The sequence below is a fragment of the Lonchura striata genome, chromosome 2 (assembly GCF_050655825.1).
Source record: "Lonchura striata isolate lonStrDom1 chromosome 2, ASM5065582v1, whole genome shotgun sequence".
Classification (NCBI taxonomy): domain Eukaryota; kingdom Metazoa; phylum Chordata; class Aves; order Passeriformes; family Estrildidae; genus Lonchura; species Lonchura striata.
Window position 1 is genome coordinate 12,832,339 of NC_140704.1, and position 23,918 is coordinate 12,856,256.

A 23,918-nucleotide genomic window follows, 5' to 3' on the forward strand; every position below is an offset into this window, starting at 1 on the left:
GGTCTGCAGCCATCCTTGCAGCCTTCTCCAGAATTCCCACGAATCTCCAGTGATGAGACCAGAAAACTCGCTTTACCTATGGACAATTCCGGTGTGCAATAAAGCCACTCTGTGCCCTCCTCTCATTCTGGCCCTAGTGCCACTTGGATTTCCACCGGGACCCCCGGTGCTGCCCTGGCTGGGACCCCGCCCTGTGCCGCACCTCCCGGGCATCCCTGGGGATGGACGGGATCCAAGGATGGCAGCTCCTCCTCTCCCCGCTGGGAGCGGCGTCAAAACGAAGCTGCGTTGGCCGGGAATCGAACCCGGGTCAACTGCTTGGAAGGCAGCTATGCTCACCACTATACCACCAACGCCGCGGTGATGGAACCGCCCTGCTCACCTCACTCCTTCTTTTCCAGCTTCCCTACATTCCCGGTTTACCTACGGGATTTACTACCTGTCCTCAGGTACAGCAAAGAGCTACTGAGGGCGCTATTCAGATTTCCTCCACGGCTGCCAAGGCTACTAGAAAATTAGAAGCTTGTTTGCTTGTTTGTTTTTAAACACTGATAAAGAGATATTGTTCAGTGAAATGTTTCCGACATCCTGATTGGTTTAAAAGAAATTCCAAATAGGACTAAAACCTTCAGAAAGGGGTCTGTGGGTAGCACAACTGGAAAAAAAGGCTGGCTGACAGCACACATCTGATGAAATAAGCATCTTCATTTTTAGTAAAATAAAAAGTCCAGCATTAATGTTGAAGATGAGATTTTTATCTCACGTCTGAAAAATTAGGTGGAAAAAGTTTTTAAAAACAACATATGTTGTCCTTTCTATCAACTACTGCTTTTGTGTTCTCAGTATCATCCAAAGAAACATAAGATTACATGGAAAATATAGCTGAAAATAAACTAAACAGTTGCAAAAGCTTGATATTTGAAAGAAAGTTATCTGTAACACAGCCCTGAAATGCTGAATCTCAAACTTGAATACATTTTTGTGACATAATGTGTTGTGAAAAGTTTTCTACTACAGTGAGTGGATAGAGCCAACAAGCTATTTTAGAAGAACAGAATCTCCAAAAACTCACATGGTGTGAGAATATCGTACAAATAACCCAGGACACTCTAGGGCATCCGTGATTTCACTTCTGAGAATGTCCTGTTTACAAGCAGGTATGGCTCTTAACATGTAGGAATCTCACTAAGTTTGTGTTGGAAACGATTGTGTGCCAGCAGAGAGGTCTGAAGCAGAGAGACCTTCATGTGTCCTTCATTCTCAAATCCTCTCTCTTCAGCTTCTTGCAGAGGTAATCAGAAAAGTTGTAAGACATAATATTGGTCAGATATCCATCAATCCTGTCACTTTCTGTCACTTTGCATCTGAGTAATTAATAGGTCCATAGAAGGTCCCCCAGGCCTGTGCATACTCTGGCCACTTACAAGTGTTGGTATAGATGAAAGGTTTTGCAGCCTTAAATGAAAGTTTGTCATGAGAGCTGTTGTTGTAGTAAGGATATGGAGTCTTCTCTCATTTTCTTATCATATTTTACTTTAAATTCAGCAAAACCAGCCGAGATCCTATTTGAAATGTTCTGCAAACAGATCATGAGGACATAATGTTAAGTGTATTTATATCAAAGATTTAACAAAACAAACTAAGAGGGCCCTGCTGAATGATGCAGAGTCCATTTTGACTGCATGTGACATGCAGTGCACATGTGTTGCTGTGCAAATTTACACTTCAGCTGTGTGGTGCACAAACAGCAAACCACTGATTCTGGGAGCCACGTTTTCTCTGCATTTGTTGTGGAACCTCTTTACACAGGGCCTTGACCTTGAGCCAGTAGGCTTATATTTTAAGATGAAGTTAAAATGAAACACACCACACTCGCTGATCATAATCACTTTTGAAAAACACATACTTTATTGTAATGATTTTCATGCTTTTCTACTAATCTGTAGGCACTATAAATATTTTCTAGTAAAGACGTGGATAGTAAATTTAAGCCAAGTGAGAGTTGTTTTCAACATTACTGAAGAGTATGATTTAACAATCATCAAAAATGGTTATTCTTTATATACTTCCTTGCAGAAAATTCCATGGAACCTGAAATTCTGTGGAAAAAAAATTTGAAAATAATTACCTTACTCTTTAGGAAATTTGAATAACTTTAGCAAAGAAGTCAGCCTGGAGGAAGTGTGGATGTTCTTATAAGAATGATATTTCTCTTCCTTCAGCTTCTAGTCTGAACTACATCTTTGTGAACTCACCATCCTGTATTTTAAGGTATTACAGAATGAAGAAGGTGATTTTAAAACGGTGTGATAGAACTGGAAAGAGAGGTAGGTCGCCACTGAATTGAGAAGCACTGAATGAGGATTTCCAGCTCAGAGAAAGCTGGAAGCTGAAGTGTATGGACAGAGCAGGACAGAGAAGTGGGACAGGCTAAGCTGATCTCTGAAAAGCAGCCACCTGCATCTCAGCTCATAAAACTGCATGAGATTCCTAAAGTATTTAAGCACCAAAACTTGCAGACATAACTCAGAGGGCCACATTCCCAAAGTCAGGGTAGTCTTATCCTGCTTAAGGAATTCTAGAAACACTTCTGGACATCTGTAAGCACCTGGAAATCTGACGTCAGTTTTCCAGTCTCAAATGCAAAGCCTCCTAAACTCCTGCATGTTCAGGCAATAGACACACACTGCCAAATCAGGGGCTCTGCATGAAATTTGTCCTGATTATTTGTTCTGCCTCCCTCTCTCACACACACACAGATGCACACAGATTCCAGTAGCACTTGATGAACAAGCAGATCAAATTAACCCTTATTATGTCTTACCAGAACATGAAGAATGAGCAATGGTAGCATTTCCTAATCTGGTTTTAATTCACTAGGCAACAAATCTGTTGGCTATGGGTCTACTGCATACAGCTTTTAGCTGAGAGGAACTGTTTTACTGTGACATAAATAACAGTGTTCCAATTTTTCGCACACAATGACACGCTCTCTTCTTTCTTATTAAAGCAGAGAGCTTTGCTGGGGCTTACAATAAATAAGTTGCACGTGACTGATTTTGCTGCAATATCATCTTCAGCTACTCAGTGCATCACCAGGCTAACCTCTGGATTAACCCTTGCTGCAAAGGCTGCTCCATGCAGGTGCAGACCCATGGCTTTTGTGGCAGGGGACACGCCTTGCTCACTGCTGGTGACCTCTGTCATTGCTGAGCACCTGGCCATGCCACAGCTCAAGGCCCTGGCTAATTGCATAATTGATGTGGTGCAGATCCACAGCCTGTAGGAATCTAGAAGATATTAAAATGAAGAAAAAATAAAACCTAGGCCGTCCAACACTAAATTTGTCCAGTTTTCTGGCAATAAGCTTCTACACAGAGTATAGATTTTAATGTAGTTGGTCTGGAAGAAATATATGGTTATACCCTAGGTCCAAAGGATTCCTCATTCGTTATCAGAGAAAAAGTATGGAAGTAAACAACATATTCCAGGACATTTCAAAACTTCAGTGCTACCATAGGAACAGAATATGTCTATTACCTATTACAAGTTTTATCAACTTCTCTGGAAAAGAAACAGCATTAAATCTTCAAATTAAAGACATCTAAATTTTGACAGAAAATTTCCTAAATATGTGGCAAACATTACGAACATTTGATCCTTTGGAAGATGTTGGAAAGTTGTATGTATTTGGACCTAATGCATCAACAGAAATAAAAATACCAAGCTTTAAAATATGGTTTTAGAAGTAATTTACTTAGGATCAGCCAAGTAGAAGTTCAATGAAAAATAATAGCCTCTACTTATAGGGCTTTTGGTTTAAAATCTTACCTTTCTCCTGACTGATATTCTTTTATACTTAAACTGATTGTCTCCTGATTTCAGTTTTACCAAATGCTGTTCTCCAGTCAGAGTGTTCACATAGTTAGTTATATGCTTTTTTCTATCAAGGTCAATCTCCATGAGCTATCAGTCCTCAACACACAATAAAGATATCATACACATAAACACATGTTTATCTTCATCAAAGAAGACAACTACTCAAATTTAGAAATACTTTAAAATAGACTATAAAAATGGCATTTCAAAATTCCTGACCTGTTGCTCTTCATCAACAAGTCTTGAAAATATGGTTAAACATTTGTGATGCTAGTTAACTTAGTTGCCTTCATTTATAATAGTCATAAAATACTTTTTCCCTTCTTAATAAAATGCTATGATTTTGGACTTGATATAAAATATTAGAAACACTATAATTTCTCACATTAATCTCTGAGGATTTTTATTAACATCTAGTATTATGTCTGACCTTTCAAAAATAAGCCAAGTATTCTTTTCTCTACCACTAAGTAACTGAACTTTAATGGCAAGCAATAAGATTCTTTCCCTGGTGTATGCAAAATTCATAATGCTAAAATAAATAGACAGCTGTTAAGCTGTCTATTCCTAATTTGAAGGAGACCTCACAATATCAGATGCAAGGAAGCACCAGCAAGGCTGGCATAGTACAGCTAAAATAAAAACTCAGCAGTCAGCTTCTTTGTAGTTATTCTGATGAGGAAATCAACTGAACATCTAGCAAGTTTGCTCAAAATAATAAAAAAATTAAAATATCTTAAATTATTCTTAAGCCATTACTGGTTTTGTTCTTTAGCTTTTCTTTGAATTATCAGTGAATAGGAAGTTTAATGAAAACCTGAACTGAGATTTTTTTTCATGCAGTCACCTGGCTTCAGAAGCTGGGATGCTATGTATTAATGTGCATGGGCACCTCAGGGAGTGGTTCATTTCAGGTTCACCTCCAAGGCCATTACAGCCCTGGTTGTGTCTACAATAAACTGATAAGTCACCTTCTGGATGGGCCTTTTTATATCAGTGTTAAAAATAGGAAGTGGTTAGCTCAAAAGTTAGCTCAAAAGCACACACAGTGGCTTTAATATAGACAGCTTATTTATAAAAATGATATATTATAAAATTACAATTCCCATTTTTTAGTCTGATTGGTTCTCTTAGCTGTTATGTTACTTTGAGATATCACCTAGGAAGACAAATTTTGAGGTTCATTAATATATGGATATTGATATTTTTTGGCAGACTAGATACCAGTCATCCAGCAGTGATTTAGATGTTTCCAGGAGTAACAAAATTACTTAATATTTAGAAATTATCTACGCAATCAACCAGACCTTTACTGGGTCTCTTCAAGGAAGCAGAAGTCACTTAATTTTCTCTATTTCATGAAAATTCAAGCCAACATTTTTAAAAATCTAACCCAAAATTAAGAGGATTAATAGAAATAAGGTGTTGGAGTTTTTTCCTTTGAATTAAAGTGGTTTATTCAGGAAGACATCTACACACTCTCCTGTTATTATTCCAGATTTACTAACCCTATCTGAAGTCCTTAAGTAGGGTGGCTTTACTCCTTTGCATCCTTATATTTGCACATCTTTTCATACCAATATCTGTTCTAGATGATCAGATTTATAGACACAGTATCAGATTAGAGTAGTAAATGACCTCTGTATTTCTAAAGATACACAAGTCATGTACATAGTGTCATATGTTGTTAAGGACATTCAAAGATTCAGAAGGCAATTTTTTCTCTTTTTTTTTTACCCTCCAGCACAGTCCTTCTTTCCCATTCCTCCTTGTCTTAGAATGTTTTTCAAGCACACCCACAGCCTTCACCTAACTTTAGAAGACATCACTGAAAGATTTGACTGTGAAGCCTGAACACAAAGACCTGATTGAAAATAGTATTTTTTTTTAATAGTAGAAAAATTCAGAACCATATAAAAACATACATATTTATTTTGTCAATTTATTTTATGCCTTTCTTTCTTACTATCTCTTCTAGGGGAAAAGTTTCTGCTTTTGTTTTAGGCTATCTTACCCTGAATGATTTTGGCTACACAAATAATTTATCTTTTTTATTTATCCTTGCTATATAATTTATTTTTGCTATATAATGCTGGACATTTAAACATTGCTCTGGAGTCTAAGATTCTGTTTTACTCCATCTCCATCTTTCTGGGAGATGAAAGGGCTGAAGGAGAGGGGAAAAACAGGGAATTGCTAAGTTCTGCATCGTTAGGGAAATATGCACATGGGAATAGGTGTAACAGGGTGCTTGCATTTAGTTGTGTAGGGATCTCTTTTTTTGCTTTCACCTTCTGAAAAGGTTGGCATATTTCATTTTTATGGTCAGTCCAAAAGATTATGCTTTCCAGAGCCCTGTCAAATGAGTATGATTGATGCACTAGTGGAAAATAAATATGGGGGAAATTACTCTGGAGTATTTATGCATTAAATAAGCTAACATTCCCTATCCCAGAGGCTCACAGAAAAATGAGCAATTAAGCCACTTGATTCTTGCACTTCCACATAGAAATTGACTGCCATGGAAATGGGGAGCACAGTTTAAGGTGATTGTGGGCATTTCTCAGTGCTTGACTTTTAGTGGCTTTTGTCTGAGGTTTAGCGTGTGTGTTGTGTGACATGAGCTTTCCCTGGTCAGAACTGTCAGGTTTGGACATTTTAGAATCATAGAATCCTAGAATATCCTGAGCTGGAAGGGACCCACAGGGACCATCGAATTCTAACTCCCAGACTTGCACAGGACAGCTGGGTAAACTTGCTATAAAAAAAATTGGTTCAAAATACATACTCGTTTTAGAGGGAAAAGTTTTTCTTTTTCACAATTCTTGCTGCCATTCAGGAAAGCCAATCCTACAGTTCTGTCTTAATATTGGTAGGAGTTATTAAGACTGTATTTATAAACATAAGTACACAAAAATAATTTTATTTCTCATAATTAATGTATTTTATTATCTAAGTGTCAATTTCTGTGCAAGTTAATCTGGAATTAAATCTGGAATTCAGCTCAATACTCTGTATCTGAAGTATGACAGAGCTTCTCTGTGATTTGCTTATGTTAATGTAGCTTTCTATACTGATAATTAAATTATTTTAATCAAAACTTTCTGTGGAGACACTTGAATAGCTCTTAAATTGGAGTTTTATTATATAAAAATTAAATTACATTATAAATCCTACCAACATTCCATTGGATTAACTGTAAATGCTTAATAGAGCAGATTTGGGTACACTGGATACCTTTTCTTACCTTCCTTTTGTTATGATTTGGTTTAGAATTTGATTACTTTGATACCTTATCCTCTAGCTAGTCTGTTTCACCAAGTTATCAGACATTAGCTGAGCTGCAGAATTGTGTGCTTGTTTGTCCTTCACGCATTGGTCATTATCTGCAAAAGCAAATTGTACTATGGAGTACTATAATTCATATTCACTGCAAATCAAGTTGACTCATAGTTGCTTTGGTTAAAAATAGAGATCAGTTTCCTCAGATCTGGTATAATATGGTAGATTTAAATTACCATTATTGGTAACTGAAGTTACCAAATTTTTATGTGTTGATTTCTGACTCTGTTTATAGGAAGCCATACATATTAAGGAAAGAATTTATTGTTAGTTCTTCCAAAACTTAAATAAAATGAAAAAAAAAGTTAGAAATTAATAGTCCAGTTATACCAATTATATTAGCATTCCCCAAACTCACTAAAGAGTCAACATTCTCCTATTTCAAATTCTCTACTTAATAGAAATCAAATGTCATTAAAATTGTTAAAAATACAGGTATAAAAAATAGTGTTACATCATATAATATTATTGGAAGATAACCACAAGTTAGGCAAACCAAGGAATAGAAAGCTGCTCTTTGGAAAGGTGTTACGGCTTAACAAGGAAGAAAAACACTCAAAAAAGGCCAAGTTCAAGTAAGGTCTGGTAAGTCATCATACCAGTTTCCCTTTCTTTAATTGCACTATCATACCCAGCTTTGTGCTTCTGAAACCATCACACTTCTGATATCTTTGTAAGGAAATATGTGGGTCTCATGGCTGTATTAGCTGAAGATGTGCTGAAGATCACCTTTCACTGATGCCTTTGTCTCTTGGCTTTTAAAGACAGCAAATCTCACAAACACCCCAGAGGAAAAGACTATTTTCTACACAGTTGTACTAGTAAGGAAATAGATTTTAATTGGATAGTTATAATTAAGGCATTCTGAATTCTTTATTCTTTGTATGTCAATTTTATAACTATTAAAATACAACAGATTCTTTAGCCACTTCTCTCTCAAGACACCCCGCTTTCCCCCTCGCCATGCCTGTTTTGGCAGGGGGGACTCTCTGAGAGCTGTGTAGACCTTTCTTTCTTTTTCCTGCTGTTTAACACTCAGTGCAGAATCTGCAGTTCTATTCCTGAATGCCAAGGCAACCATTTCTGACATCTCCTGATAAAATAAGTTTTCTTTGGCAAATTTTTCTACCTTAAGGACTAATATATCTCATATTGAGGTTCATTTCTTGCAAAGCCTCAGATGCACTGACCAAATCCCTTGTAAACTGTTGACTGAAAATAAAATGTCTTATATTTTTTTCTGTACCAAATTGGGTTGTTTGGATGTAACCAATGTTATTCAGTTTTAACTCCATCCTTGAACTTTTTTCATTCTGTCTCTTTATTTTTATTCTGCCTATGTCTATTTAGCATCATCTACTATTTTTTCCAAATAAGCCATAGCCAGCAAGTTAGTCATATGAAATGCATAGTTTATAGAACTTTAGATGAAATATCAAGTAGGCAAGCACGTTTTGCTAACAGGCATTCTCTTTTTCCTCCCTCCTGAATCCACATGTGCACCTGTTTCAAGATAAATCCCTTTACTTCTACTGTATTCCTGTTGTGTTTGGCAGCCTGGAGAAGTGCAATGGAAGGGCACTGGGCTAATTTTTCAGAGGTGCTTAGGATGCACACATTCCTCCAAAGTTAGTGGGAACTGCAGGTGCTCAACACAGCCTAAAAGTCATGCCTTAGCAGGAAAACTTGTGCTCTCCTTTAGAAAGTCAATTATTTTTAAAAATCTAATAGAGACCTTCTGTATCAGCTGACCATTTCTTTGATTAATTTCTTCATTATTCTGGAAACAAAAGGAGGCCTAATGAAAGAAACATTGCTTAATTAATGTTTTAGAGATAAATCACAAAAAAAAAAAAAGAAACAGGATATAAGGGAAAGAATTATCTAGGATGCAATCTGTGGATAAAAGTGAAACTTCTACAAAACAGATAATTCTGAAGAAAGAGGTATTTAAAGAACATTAGAGTGATGTTTTTCTGACACATTCAAGTTTTTACTCCTAAAACCTGAATAAATGTAAAAGAAAACATCAGAAAGAGTAAGAATGACAGAAGAAAATGAAAATTCATGAAATTAAATTAGATGCGATAATGAAAAAGAAACTAGAGAAGAGAAAACAATGGAAAAAGTTCATTCCCACTAGGACTGTAGCTAAGAAATAGGCTTAAACCACAGAACACACTTTTCTTAGCGTTGTCATATTTTCAATGTTTATTATTCTATTCTTTAGATTACTTTGGAAGCCAAAAAAGGAAGAAAAACCCCAACAGAACAAAAACAACCATAAAACTACACATGCAAAAAAGAAAAGGAAAAAAGCCAGAAACAAACAAAACCAAAATCAAACAAATAACATAAAAACCAAGAAGGAAAACAAACAGTATCATCCATAAATAAAAATTGCTAATTATTAAGATCTAACTAAAACTACTTAAAAGTAGGAGCAAGAAATGAAGGCATGAATCTGAGCATGGAAAGAAAACAAAGCAAGCAGAGGGATTTATAATATGAGTACAAATTTCATATTCCTGCTGTTGCCTATGCTACTCCTGAAACTAGTACAGATGGTGATATCATCTGTTACTCAGTATAATCACGACATTTTTCAGTATCAACATGTCAAAAATCTTTTGTTGGTAAGGTGACCCTATGCTGTATCAGGTCTGGTTGTAACAGAGTCACTGGCTAAATCAGCTGCCTTTTCCCCCACAGTCACTGATTTCTGTAGCCAGTTTTGTGCTCCAAACAGAGTGGAATTTTTGTTACTTGATAAAAATAGGGAGTATTTCATACAACACCTACAGCTATAATACATTGAATAACCTTGTAGATTTATAATCACAGGTACCAATACCTCTTTTGCCTTCACTTACAGTATTTTAAAAACTATATTTTTCCTATTGTTCTAATTTCCTGGCTTTTATTCCCTCTTACTAACAGGTGAAGTTTTTTTCCTGAGAAAAGTGCTGTAATATGATTATACATTTTATTGTTGAATACTTAAGCAGTTTTAAGAAGAGGTCATTCAATCTGATGGATGGGGCCTCTACAATCAATGTCATCTGTCACTCTATGCTTAGTGAACAGAAATAGAACAGTTGGTTTCAGTTTTCATGAGTTTCACTCTTTCCTTATTTTTGCATCACATGGGATAAATTCCTTATTTCTAATCTGGCTTCTTAGTCACAGCTGGAACACAAAGGAGAATTTATACCTGACTTGATAAGTTTTGTCTAGGTTTGAGTTGAGAACATAAGCTATGAAGTGTGGGCTTTTTTTCTCAGACTTTCTTCATCAGCCCATTTCATTTTAATTAGGTAGGAGTTTGCAAGCTTTGCTAAATTATTCAGTCAAATCTTTTTAACTCCTAAGTATCAAAAAGGCCACAAATTAGTTTGCTTTCACCTGATTGCAGGTTTATTCATATTATAATTCCAGCCTAGTGAGAGGAAAAGAAAAAAGAGTGTAATATATCAAGTTTTAGAAGATATCTACTAGATACATGGTTCCTCATCTATCACATTAGTGAGAGCCTACCTAGCTAATTATTGACTCATTCCTGCTTACTTCTGTGAGAACAAGCAGTGTCAATGTGTCATTGCTCCTTAGACCCTGGAATAATGGTTAACTTGTAATTCTGTTATTACTAAACAAAAATCTTTGAAAAAAGTCAAAGAAAAAATGAAATGGCCACAAGAAAAAAAAGAAGGAAAAGGGTATAATTATCCTAAGAAAATCTATATAATGAAATGCCAAAAAAAAACCAAAAAGTATTTAATGCACTCAAAAAATTAACAAGACAGAAATTAAATAAAATATAGACTAGACTTCAGAAGTATTTGTGATCTGGACTCGTACTAAACAGGTTCACTTCCTAGACTTCCTACATTCCACATCCCCTAAAATGTCATCTTTATTAAAGTGTGAATTTACAGAACTTGATTACCTTTATTTGATTCTTAATATCGGTAAAGTCAGGTTACCTTTACCTAATCTCTGAACAAAGAATGTTGCTGTGAGTCATCAATAAACATCAATGAAAGCATTAATTAATCAATGAAATGCTATCTATTCAGTTATAAATCTTTATTATTGTTTTATTTATTGGCTATAAACAGAGATGTCAGAGTCTGAATGAGGCATAGTGTTATTTATGAGGATGTTGATGATGAGGCTACTTGTGCTGGTTGACTATGTTTAAGATAAATCTAGAAAATTACAATCTATCAACATTTAATAGTTTAATATTTTGATTTGTTTATTGTATTAGCCATTAGAACTAGACATTGTATATGTTCTGATTTCATAGAGAATGTCTGGATCTGATATTGAATAGCAAATCACTTAGTTTCTTTGCTGAAGATGTTGCAAAATAATCTGAACATAAAGTAGTAATTCCATAGTCTTAGTTTTTCTTTTCTAAAAGGAGCTGAGAAACTGAAAATCATACACTGCTCTTGAGCATCACATAACAAATAAGTCTCATATTATGGGGTAATATAAACTACCCCCCACCAGACTGAAGTCAGAGATTTTCTTTGAATTCATGGAAATTTAGGCTTTAACCAACCCACTGTACAAAGGCCAACACAGAATTTGGCTCTAACTTTCAGTAATTTATACAAGGTAGCACTTAAATTAGACTAAAAAAAAAGGCACAAAGTAAAATATTTTATGCATAGAAGTTTAAAAAAATGCCTTTCTGTTTCTCTTATCAAAATAAAATTTTGATATAAAAAAGTATATTCAGTCTGCCACCTAAATCCAAACTATCCAGTGTTTAGTCCATGAGCAGCATCTCACTGATACAAAGTGGTCTCTGGGATGATGATGATGCAGTCAATGAAGGCATCACAGAACTGACCCTACACAAGACTCTTTCCCTGCTGAGAAAACATTTGTATCTATAAACCAGATTTACAAACCAGACAACAGCCCATCCATTTTTCTATACCACATTTCACACCAAAGGTTGTAGGATTACATTACTGCGGGATACAGCAGTAATTTTTTGATGCTTCCCATCTCCTTCCATGCCCACACTTTTTAAATTGTCCCATCAGCTGACATTGCCTACAAACACAACTATTCCCTAACTGCACTATTTCAAAACACATCAAAACCATAGGGAGGCAGTTTTTCCAAACATTGGAAAATGAAAAAAATCTGATCTTGAGGGAAGATTTTAAAACTAGTTGCCCTAACTCATCTGCTATCTACTGTGGTTATTTCTTCTTTAACTTGTAAATTTAATACATGAATATTTTATGAAGAATGAAATAAAAGGATATAAAAAAATATGAGAATCATATATAAGAATATAAGAAATAAGAGAATCAAATTCTCTCTGAGTCTAGCAGCTCTTCTTGTTGTGATACTCTGCATTATAGGTCAGATTCAGGCAGAATACTGAAGAAATATTTTCTTTATTCTATTTACTCTTTGTCATAAAAATCCTGGCACTGGAATTCTACCTTTGTCCTTTGATAATTGGTATCTGAGTCTTTCTAGTAAGGGAGGAGTCAGTGACATGAAACATACAAATAATCCCTTCTTTTATCTCTCAAGGCTCCCCACCCCTAAAGAAAACAGAAAAGTATGTAACCACCAAATTAAGGATGTTTTCCTCATCCCTTAAGCAAGGGAAACTACTAAAGTCTTTCTGAGCAACCTCCTTCTAACATAACCTGTATGTTGGATCCAAACTTTAAAATGTTGACAAACTGTTTCTGCAGTGTTTGGTGAGCAGCTCCCTAGATTTCTCTCAAGTAAATAGGAATTCTCATCTTGAAGAATCACATTGATATTCTTATGGACTGCAAGCAGCTTTGGGATCTTATTACAACACTCCAGTGAATATCTGCCTGGCCACTCGGTGGGAATGAAGAGGGACATCCTTTCTTCAGAGCCGTCAATTCTCTGCAGGGAAAGGATGTGAGGGATGTTAGGGATTAGGGATCCTGATTCTTTTTCAATTAGAGACAACCCTGTCATTGTCTCCACAAGCCCAAACCCCTGCCAGCATCTTTGTCTTTATCCAAATCCAAGTCTTTCTCCAGTACTGCCAAGAACATTTCCAACTGGCTCCAAGCACCTCACAGTGGCTTAAGAAAAGTAATTGGTCTCACACATGGATTTGGATGTGGATGTGCTCCCAGCAGGATTGCCAGAGCTCAGCAGCTACATGACTGCTCTTCCATGGTGTGAACAAGACACATGCCACCACAGAGAGCTCTGGCAGGGAGGAAGGTTTACAGCCTCTTTTACAGGACCTCCTCCCATTTTATCCTTTATTCTGCTCTGAGGTGCTTCACATGAACTCAGATAGGAAGCTGAGATAGGAAGAGTGGCTAACAGCTGCCACAGAGCCCTTCACTCATCTGTTTGGTTTAGCAAGACTGAATGCACAATTTCTCATTTAATTTATATATAGTTGCCATTCTTGTGCACATCTGAGACTAAAAATAGCAAAGGCAGGATACAAGGAATGCAGCTAAAATCATCTGAAACTGTTTTAAAGACATCTGGAAACTATCTTTGAACGACTCATCAGGGAAAGGCTTTTTTTTAAATGTCAGGGAACAGCCTTTCCACTGAAGCAGAAGTTTGGAGCCCTAACTGCATCTTTATCTACTATCACATACATGAACTGAAAATCTGACTAAGATTCCAGATCAAAGATAAAAACAAAGCCTGCCAAACACATAGATTTGTATGAAAATTGATGTGATTATGAGAGCTTCAAAGAATAAGTGTGTAAAAATCTGTAAGAGACAAAAATCAAAATGGCTCAAAGACAGTAGAAAAACAATGAGAAGATACAAAATAGAAGATACAGTTTTAAAATGTTAGGTGAAAAGGAGGAAGGGCATGTTTAAAAAGACAAGAATGTGTTCATCGTGATCTCATTCAAGGAAGATGGTACCTCTGCAGACAGCAACTGCAAAGCTCCTCCTAGAGCCATGAGCTGGACAACATGATGCAGCTGTCATTTAAAAAATTCCTTTGAAACTGGTAGAAACCTGAAAAGAAGTAATTTTTTTCTGGATTCTGCTATCAAGCCAGAACATCCCTTGATGCCCATAAAGGATAGAGGTCTTTTCCAGTCTTAATGATTCTGCATGGCCTCAGTCACTATTACAAATTATTATTAAACTAAGTTGTGAGAGAAACTCAGGGTGACAAATATATTCTTAATCTGAGAGAGAAACAGAGGAAGTGTTGGTTTTGCTTTGTTTTCAGATTTAGGAAGATAAAAAACTTTCCTTATCATATATATGTTTTCTCTATTCTTGTTTTCTTTACACACATTTGTATATTTCTCTGCTGAAAGAAATATTCAGAACAGGGAGCTGAATTGTGCTTGACATAGTGGGAGGACACTAATTTGGCCCAGCTGACATTCTGGCTCAATACCATAAGTGGTGCAGATGTGACCACCAGGAAAGAAAGTGCCAATAGCATCACACACAAGCAATTTTGTTTTCTATGACTGTGTGGTGTAGAGAGCAATTGTTTACTTAGTGTAAATCTTTTCCTGTCCCACTAATCCAGCTGGGCGCTCACAAGGACTGAATCAATTGTTTACTCATCATAAAGATTAATTTCAGCTGATGCTGCTTTGCTGCCTGCAAAGAAAAAAAATAGTAAAACAAAACACAGTCTTTAACTGAAAGTGAAGTTTCAACTCTCTTGTTCCATGCAGATGGTGCTGTTTACCAGTTATCTCTCAGAGAAGGAAGGAGACCAAAGCCTAGATGAATTGCATCTGGTTCAAGCTAATCCAGGCAAAAGCTGAAGTTAATGAGGAGTAGAAAAGTAATTTGTTGAATTCTGTGATTATCGTGAACTCACAGCTAGTCAGACTATAACCCCACTAATAGTCTACTCAGTATGCAAAAATGACATCTTTGATACACAAATTATAGTGTTGCCAAGAACATTTTCTGTGTGAAGTGATTACATACCAACCTTGCTCTAAATTCTGTTTGAAAAAAAAAACAAAACCAAAAAAAAACCAACCCAAAAATCAAAAAACAACCTCATCTGTGCAACTGAGATTGAGCCTCCCTTTTCTGTCTTTGTAGGACAGGATGACTGGCTGGGCTGATCCACTCTCTGGGTTGGAAAGGAATGTCATGCAGGATCTGAAGCTATGGACAGGTAGCAGCTGAGAAAGGGAGGTAACTCCACTCCAGGTACCCCATAATTCCTAATAACAGGTGTGCTTCACTTCATCCTGACAGAACCATCCTCTGTTCTCACAAAGGAGACAAGTGACACTTCTTGGTACACCTGCAGATGAATGCAAGCAGGAGATGACAAACGTCACCTGCATCAGTCAGGAAGGGTCTAGATAGCTGTCATGCAACATGTGTGCTTCTTCATCCCATAGCAGCTTGAAGGAAGAATATGGCAATGCTCTGAACAACAAAAGTATACCTTGTAGTGGATAAATGAATATCAAGTGTAAAAAAAAAAAGGGAGAAGGAGGAGCAAATGAAAGACCTAACTAGCAGTGACACACATATCTGTGGCTTGTGGATGTAAAGTAGTTGTTTCTTGAACTTCCATATGCAGTTGTTGGCTGCCAGTATAGCTGTACTGGAACCACATCTGTGAAAATAAGACCTGCTTTTCAAAAGCAGCTTTTTTAGAGATAGCAGACAAATCTCTTCATTTTATATTGTATAATTCAGTTGAGTGTGTATAAAATAGACTGTTATTCTTGGCAGAGTAAATTACTAATATTTTCTTAGCCATCAAACTATAAATATTGGTTTTGCATGAAAAAAGACATATGGATTTTCATATACTTTGCTTCAGGTATTCAGTTGTTATTTATTGTGGTCCACTCATAATAGTCCACTCATTAGAATACTCTTTTCTGCTATAGAGAGAGTTTCTAGAGTCCTTAACATCCACAATATCATTTTTATTTGACTAATGAAGAGATGATTCATCATAATTCCTAGACTTACATGCCATCACTGGAAGAAGGCAAAAGTCTGATTCACACTGAAGAAACACATGAGAAATCTGGCAGTGATGCAAGGGAGCTTGGGCAAGAAATATGAGTAGTTACCTTATTGACTTCCAGGCAATTGCAAGATTTAAGAACACATAAAGATTAAAAAAACTTCTAGCAACCATTTCATGGAGACTAGGTCAGACAAACATCTGTCAGGAATCATTGATCCTGCCTTCAGGCAAAGCAAGATGACCTCCAAAGGTTTATTTCCAGCCCCATTTTCCTGTGATACTGTGATGAGACTTAAATTCCCTTGGGAGCATCAGGTGGTAGAGCTGCAGCCTTTCTCTGGAGTTATCCATCAAGGTTGGGAAGGTTATTTTCATAAATGCCAATGTAAACAATTTTTATTAAGCAGAATTATTACTGCTTTGACTTTTTTTTCACTATGTCTTGTTGCAAACCTATGCTGAAAACCTTCAGGCAAGGTAAGTCCTCAAGGACAATATTAGAAATCTTACTGGATCAATGCCTAATTTTATGGAGCTTTTTTCTGCCTGCAGATAAGAGCAATTTTTTTAACCCCAGTCATACTGAGTCTGAGGTACAACAACTTTATGAGTCTGAAAGTGATAGGAAGCAAGAATCCTATTTGTACAGACATCTGCCCTTTCTTGTCAGCAGAGTATCAAACACTGTAAGATTGCCTGGTTTTAATTTCCTGTTTCAATAAAAAAACAAAAGATCCAAAGGCATACATCTATTAATTTATCCAAAAGATATTACTGGGGAAAAAAAACCCACACATTCACAAATTATAGCATGTAAAGGACCGTGGTTTCCTGAAAAAAGTAATTTTACATCCTGAAGTTGTGTTCCTTTATAAAGAATTAAAATGTTGGCATTTCTTGATAGGCAGGATGATTATTTGATAAGATTACACAGATAAAGTGATGCTCATCATATTTCACTCATAATTAAATACAACAAAAGTAATATTTTAAATAGATAAGCAAGCCCACAATGGGTCATTATGTGTATGGAGCTTTCTGTGTTACAGTGTATACTGTTTAATTAGACCTTAAGGGACAGTGCAAATTTACTAATCATATGTGCAAGTCACAGCCAGTGTTTCATACCAAAGTTACAGACTCCTGTCTACATCTGCATGTAATTTGCTTATTAGTTTAAATGCACAATTTCAACTCTTTAACATTCAGTTTTGATTGGTTTTGCTGTATTAATGGAATAATAACATCCTTCATAATCAATGTTCTCCAAATGTAAATTATTTTAATTGTTCACACATAATAGTGTTCTCTATTAAAAACACATACTGATGCCTCGTTGAGAAAATTAATTTGCTGTGTTTGTTACTATAATGAAATAAAAGTTGTTCCAATTTAATGAATTCAGCAGTAGATTTCATAACTTCATTATGAACACAAACTCAATTTTCTGGGGGTAACTTACCATTAGTTCAAATGAAAAGATTCATTCTCTGGAAAATTCAGGAGTCACTGGTTCTATTTTTTGGGGTCATTCCAATTAATAAAATGAGAAATATTTAACAATGCCATAGAATGAATATTCCAACATGCAATTGACATAATTCTTCCTGCATCTTGAATTTCAGAGTTTCCGCAGCTGAATTGTTATTTTTAAAAAAGTTTCCCAAGGGAGGAGACAGAAAAAAACAGTGATGGCATCATTTAACTATTTTCATTCTAAATTTTTTAAGTTCCTTTTGTAGCTTCTCTCATGAACTTGAAATCTATGGGCCTGTTTTTGTTCAGCAGGTCAAAAAAATTGCAAAGCTTATCACCATTCAGCTTGAAGAAAATGAACCACATTGTAATATCAAATACTTTTAATGCACAGATGTGGAAAACATCGACTCTGAGGATTACTTAATAGATACCACACTTGATTATTTTGCCACTGCTGGGTGTAAAACTGTGGATATTCATACTGAGCCCTTGCTCAGTAGCATGAAAAAGATAATGGTAACCTAAAATTGACAATAAATTTAATCTGATAACTGAAATCTGGCATCCAGTTTTGGAGTCTTCCTTTACTAAGTCTTAAAACCACATGACTAACCTTTGGAGTTTAGAGAACAAAACCTTAGGGCTATTAGGCAAGAAGTGAGAAGGCGTGGGTAAATAAGAAATCTTTTCTTGGACTCTGATATCTCAAACATTAAATATTCTTCTACTATTATGTCTGTTCCATTTCCAGGTAATTTTTTTTTTTTTTTTTTTTTTTTTTTTGTAATGCAAAGAAAAAATTTTGACATGTTTTCAAATCTGTCCTAGAAAAAATGAGTGCCAGCTGAATAGAGAAAGTATATGTTAATTAAGAAATTGTCTAATATGTGGGGTTTATGGTCTTAGCATTTCATTCCATGCCTTTCTGGGACATAATATTTAGTTCAGTATGAGATTCTAGGCACAGATATGAAACAGGTTTGTAGCAGATCAAGATAAATCATACAATGCTGTCTTCAGGCCTTCACACAAAACTATGACTTTCACCACCCAAATTAATTTGTATCTAACTATAAGCATATGGTTCTTTCTTGTTGAAGTCAAGGAATACAAAATTCTACCCCACTAGAATTGCACTTCCAAATGCCAAGTTAAAGTCAGTTTACTCTGCCGAGTTATTCCTGTGATTCAAGAAAGATTTAAACTCTGCTGGCTTTAGTGAAGAACATGCAATACCAAATGTAAAGGACTGAGCTATGTAAATGTGGAATAAGTTGTTGGGTGGATTCAAGAGAGAGGGAAAAAGATGGCATTCTTTTCAGCTCTGAATGTGGTGTTGGATAGATAGTTCACAGGTACCTTGTTCTCATTCATCTTTCTGAAATCAGTGTACAGTTTTTTAAATTCATTGACTTAAGATAATTTTAAAAGAGCTCCTTAAATTTTGATATTAAGCCAGAGTGAATGGAAGATTCAGACTTTCTTTATAATAATATTTAAGAAAAGTGACACACTCTTGGACACTCCAATTCTTGGGTACTGTTATAGAATTTTTCTATTTATACAAAAATGATACAAAAATACCACTCTAGTAGACTACCATAAATGTATGTGGTATTTTCAGATTATTGCATAGAGAAGTCATCTTCAAGTATCTGCCAGTTTTTCATAAAACTCCAGTTTTCCACAGAATCTGTTATTAGCACCAAAGCAGTACCAAAGTATTAGGTTAGCTACACATTTTATCACACAGTGATCCAACTTAATAGCTACATAAAATGAAATAGCTACATAATTAAATGAAAATTGATCCTCTCCTGAGCAGTCCAAAGGAATAATATTTAAAGTTACAGTTGCATCAAAGAACAGTCTGGGTTGGAAGGGACCTGAAAGATCATCTTGTTCCAGCTCTCCAGTCATGGACAAAGACAAAGACCCCAGGTTGCTCAGTGACTCATCTAACCTGGCCTTAAACACTTCCAGGGACGAGACATCCACTTTGATGGGCAACCTGTTTCACTGCTATTACAGTAAAGAATTTCTTCCTTGTATCTAATCTAGCCCTATCCTCTTTCAGTTTAAATCCATTACCTCTTATGTTGTCACTACATGCCTGTGATGAGAAGTCCCTCTTTAATCTTCTAGTGAGCCTCCTTTAGCTAATGAGAGGTGCTATAAGGTGTCCCCAGAGCATTCTCTTCTCCAGGCTGAACAGCCCCAACCATCTTGTTGAAAGGGTGCTTCACCCCTCAGATTATCCTTAAGGCCTCCTCTGGACTCATTCCAACACATCCTTCTTATGTTGGGAGCCCCAGAGCTGACACAGTACTGCACGTGGTATCTCAAAAAGCCAGAGCAGAGTGGTGGAATCACCTCTCTTGGCCTGCTGGTTGCACCTCTTGATGAAGCCCAGGACGTGTTTGGCTTTCTGGGCTGCAAGCACACACTGCTGGGTCACCTTGAGCTTCTCATCAACCAACATTCCCAAGTCTTTCTGCTCAGATCTGCTCTCAAACCATTCTTCATCAAGCCTGTATTTTGTTTGGAATTGCCCCAGTCCAGGTTCAGGACCTTGCACTTGGTTTTGTTGAATGAGGGTTTCATGTACCAACCTCTCCAGCCTGCCCAGTTCCCTCTGGATAGTGTCCCTTCCCTCCAGGGTGTCAACCACACCACATGGATTGGGTCATCAGCAAACCTGCTGAGGGTGCACGTGATCCCAGCTGTGACAAAGTTGTTAAACACCAGTTCCAATACTAATGCCAATTGACATTGATAACTAACTCAAATTTTAATTAATAAGTGCATAAAATAAATCAGCAGACTTTGTGTGTTCCCATGCTCAGTTTAATTTTCTCTTATCTCTTTGCCCAAGGCATAAAGGTAATGTAATTTCACTTATTATAAATTATATATAATACACATATTATCACCCCTCTCCAAATCTATCTATGAATGGCCCTTTCTCTTTTCCATCATTGCAATTCCATAAACATGTTTGCTTCTCTCCCTATCCTATAAGAAAAATCCAGAATATGAAAAAAATATTGAAAAGAATGGAGTTTATTCATTTTAATTGGAGAATTGTCAGAAGGAAAAAGACCTGCTTGATCAGGCTGCTTGCATTACAAACTGTGTGTAAGTCTAGAGGATGATTTTTGTCAGAATTTTTATGTTTTCTTTCCTCCAAAACACCCAGAGGTCTAGTTCTTAAAATGAGCAAATAGGGTCTTGGTGATGACAAGAAAAAGAAAGTTGCTTCTAAAATTTCTGCTTTGTTTTGCTTGTATACAACCAGAAGATAGAAGTGAGGGTAAGATCAAAAATGGTAATACAAATAAACAAAGAATGAAATGTTAATTCCATAATGAGAATTTTAATGAAATTACTGGAGCTTCAGATGAGAGTAAAAATATATTTTCTTCCCTCTTATAATGGGATTAGAAAGTAATAGTTTTGCTAAGCAAAAGCCACTGTAATATGAGCCATCCTTTGTAATGCCACACATTCTGAGATGGATTTATAAATACAGGTGGAAATAAATTTGAGTTTTATGCTTTGTGCTTCTTTGCCTTTTGTCTTTTGGGGAGTGGGAATCATGCTCCAGGCTCCAGTGGATTTTCAGCTAAACTCTACAAAACTTTGTAGTACATTTTAAAAGTAGGTTTTGAGTAGGATCTATAATAAGGCATTTCAGGTCAATTCATTAACCAGTTCTCTTAGGAATGCTTTAATTACAGTGCTCTGAAACCAGAGGGGAAAATGGTAAATACCGTAGATCCAACAGACCAATATTGCTAATTAATATGGATTGCAGGAGAAAGTGTTGACTAAAAAGCCTTGGATGAAATCTCAGAGGGACAATGAATTATGATCAAGGGAAATTTATTAAAAATAGACCTGCTAAAAATACCAAACTTTTGTGCATTTTCTAACATCTTTAACTCACTTACTTTCTGCAAACATTAATTAATTGTCCAAACATTGTACTAGAGTAAGCAACTACTGTGATCCCAGCTAAATAGTCTGACACTTTTTCAAATTGAGAAACTTGCCCAGAAGGCAACAATATATCCATGGCAGACTGGGGAACAGATCTTGACTGCTTTTTTGGTTTCTTCTTAGTCTTAATATGTCAGACCGCTTTCCTTTAGGGCGTGATCCAAACCCTAACAAAATCGGGAGCAGCCATACAGCTGAACTGCTAGGGCTTTGAACTGCCAGTTAAAATACAACACTGCAGTGGTAGAAAAGTCATGGTGCTGTGGGTAAGGACCAATTGCTCCTTCTCCTACTTTAGGGAAGTATTGGACAGCAAAAGACAATCTCAGGGGGAAAGTCCAGTTTGGTACTGGATCAGTGCCTCAGCGTGGTATGGCAACATGCCATACACATTTTCATTATTTTTGTATGAAATGAATAAGTTCCTATTACTAAATGATAAGTTTTGCAAAGGTATTGATGACAACTCCAACTATCCAGCTAAATTCTAGCTATTTTGTCCCTCTTTATAATATCTCAAAATTTTCAGATTGTTATATGAAGTTATTAATTTTGTCACTCTTTTATGCATATGCCCTTCTATATGCTACAAAGGATTTGGTTTGCTGTCCTCTTTCTGCATACTGTTTGAAACAGGCAATGATTCACTTCCAAATGTGGTTGCACATTGGTTCTAGTGAGATCTCCAAACATGAGACACAGTAGGACAAGATTTTCAAAATAAGAGCCCAACTAAATTTTGAACTTTTTATACATAAAAAAGCTTGTGATATTTAATGATCTTCTGGTATGGAAATGATCTTACTATTTCTAACATAAGATGTGCTATTATTATGGCACAATTTTTGTACTTCAATAAAATTCCTTTTGTGTTGAGCGGTTATATTAGAAAGCTCACTTAATAATTCTTTCCCAATTTTACTTCATGTGATCAGTTCTACATGCTTTGATTACAAGATAAAAATTGAATTGGGAAGCCCAGGACAGCTCAGATGAACATCTTTCATATACACATGAATCTAGTGTACAAAAGAGTATATAGACAGTTAGCCCCATTCTATCTTGGGGTTTTTATAATTCTTTAATAAACTACTTGTTTTGCCCAAAGTATGACTAGAAAATCTTATCAACAGTAGCGGTACAGTCCTGATACCCAAAATGTAGCAGCCACTTTTGCAAAATGGAGCTCTAAATGGTCACCAGAGGGCACAAAATGCCTTTGAAAAATGGAAGTAGGAGATGTACACCAACATTCTCATATTTGGCTTCTGATGCTATGTTTAAATAGGAATGTGTTGTGTTCAGAGGTAAGTAGTACAACCTAATGTCAGGTCATAGCTCTCATCTGAAACCAGATAGCCATTTCTGCTTTGGTGAATAATTCCAAACTTACATATATAGAAAATTTTGCTCTGTTCCTTTGTTTGGGAACTAACCCTCAAGATAAAAAGGCATACCTGTAGCTTTAAGGCATTCCTGGAAATAATTCCATAAATAATTTCAGTCTGTGAAACCTATGAAGTCCCCACTCATTTTTAAGGTTGTCTCTCTGATTCTAGGGCACAGACCAAAGAGGAATTACTCCTGTTGTTAGTTCTCTTCCTCTGAGGTGCAAAGATCTTTTGTCACGTGCTACTTTCAGTGCAAGATCATAAGTGACTGTGGTTATTCTCCAGCTGTGCTGATATTTCATGTTGCTTTTTAGCTACCAAGAAGGTAAGACCAGAAAGAAGCATGATGGGCTCTGGCAAGACACAGCTTTTCTTACAACTCTTTGCTCTGGGATCCCTTTGGCCAGCAGTCCCATCCAAGCTCAAGTAAAACACTGGGTCCATAAGTCATAAAATACTTTCCCTGACAAGGTCTATGATCAAGACACATGATAAAATTTTTGAACTTAAAATATTGCTTATCACCCTCCTCCTGTACTGCAGCTGCAACTATTTAATTAGACAGAAACCCATATTTCCCCTTGTCCATTTAAAAATGAGCCACAGTAAAATACAGCACAGTCAGAGGGTAAAGATTTTAACTGTTGTACTTGACTGTAGTGAGATATGGAGGAAAAATTGTAGTGGTAAGTAAATAAGTGTAGTAAATAAATGCCCTGTTGAGGTCAGGTGAAATCCTGTCCAGGAAAATACCCAGTTAGAAAAATATACTGAGCCCTTACTTCATGAATGAACTCTAGTTGTGAAAATAATATGAGCAGAATCATATCTGTAAAATGTGAG

The 23,918-nt window shown here is 36.2% G+C and overlaps 1 non-coding gene across 1 annotated transcript; it reads right to left on the reverse strand.

The window, feature by feature from the left end:
* Positions 1 to 284: 284 nt before the first annotated feature.
* TRNAG-UCC (transfer RNA glycine (anticodon UCC)) lies at positions 285 to 356 on the reverse strand. Its single transcript has one exon. It is a non-coding gene; the product is annotated as a tRNA-Gly (tRNA).
* Between the last annotated feature and the right edge of the window lie 23,562 nt (positions 357 to 23,918).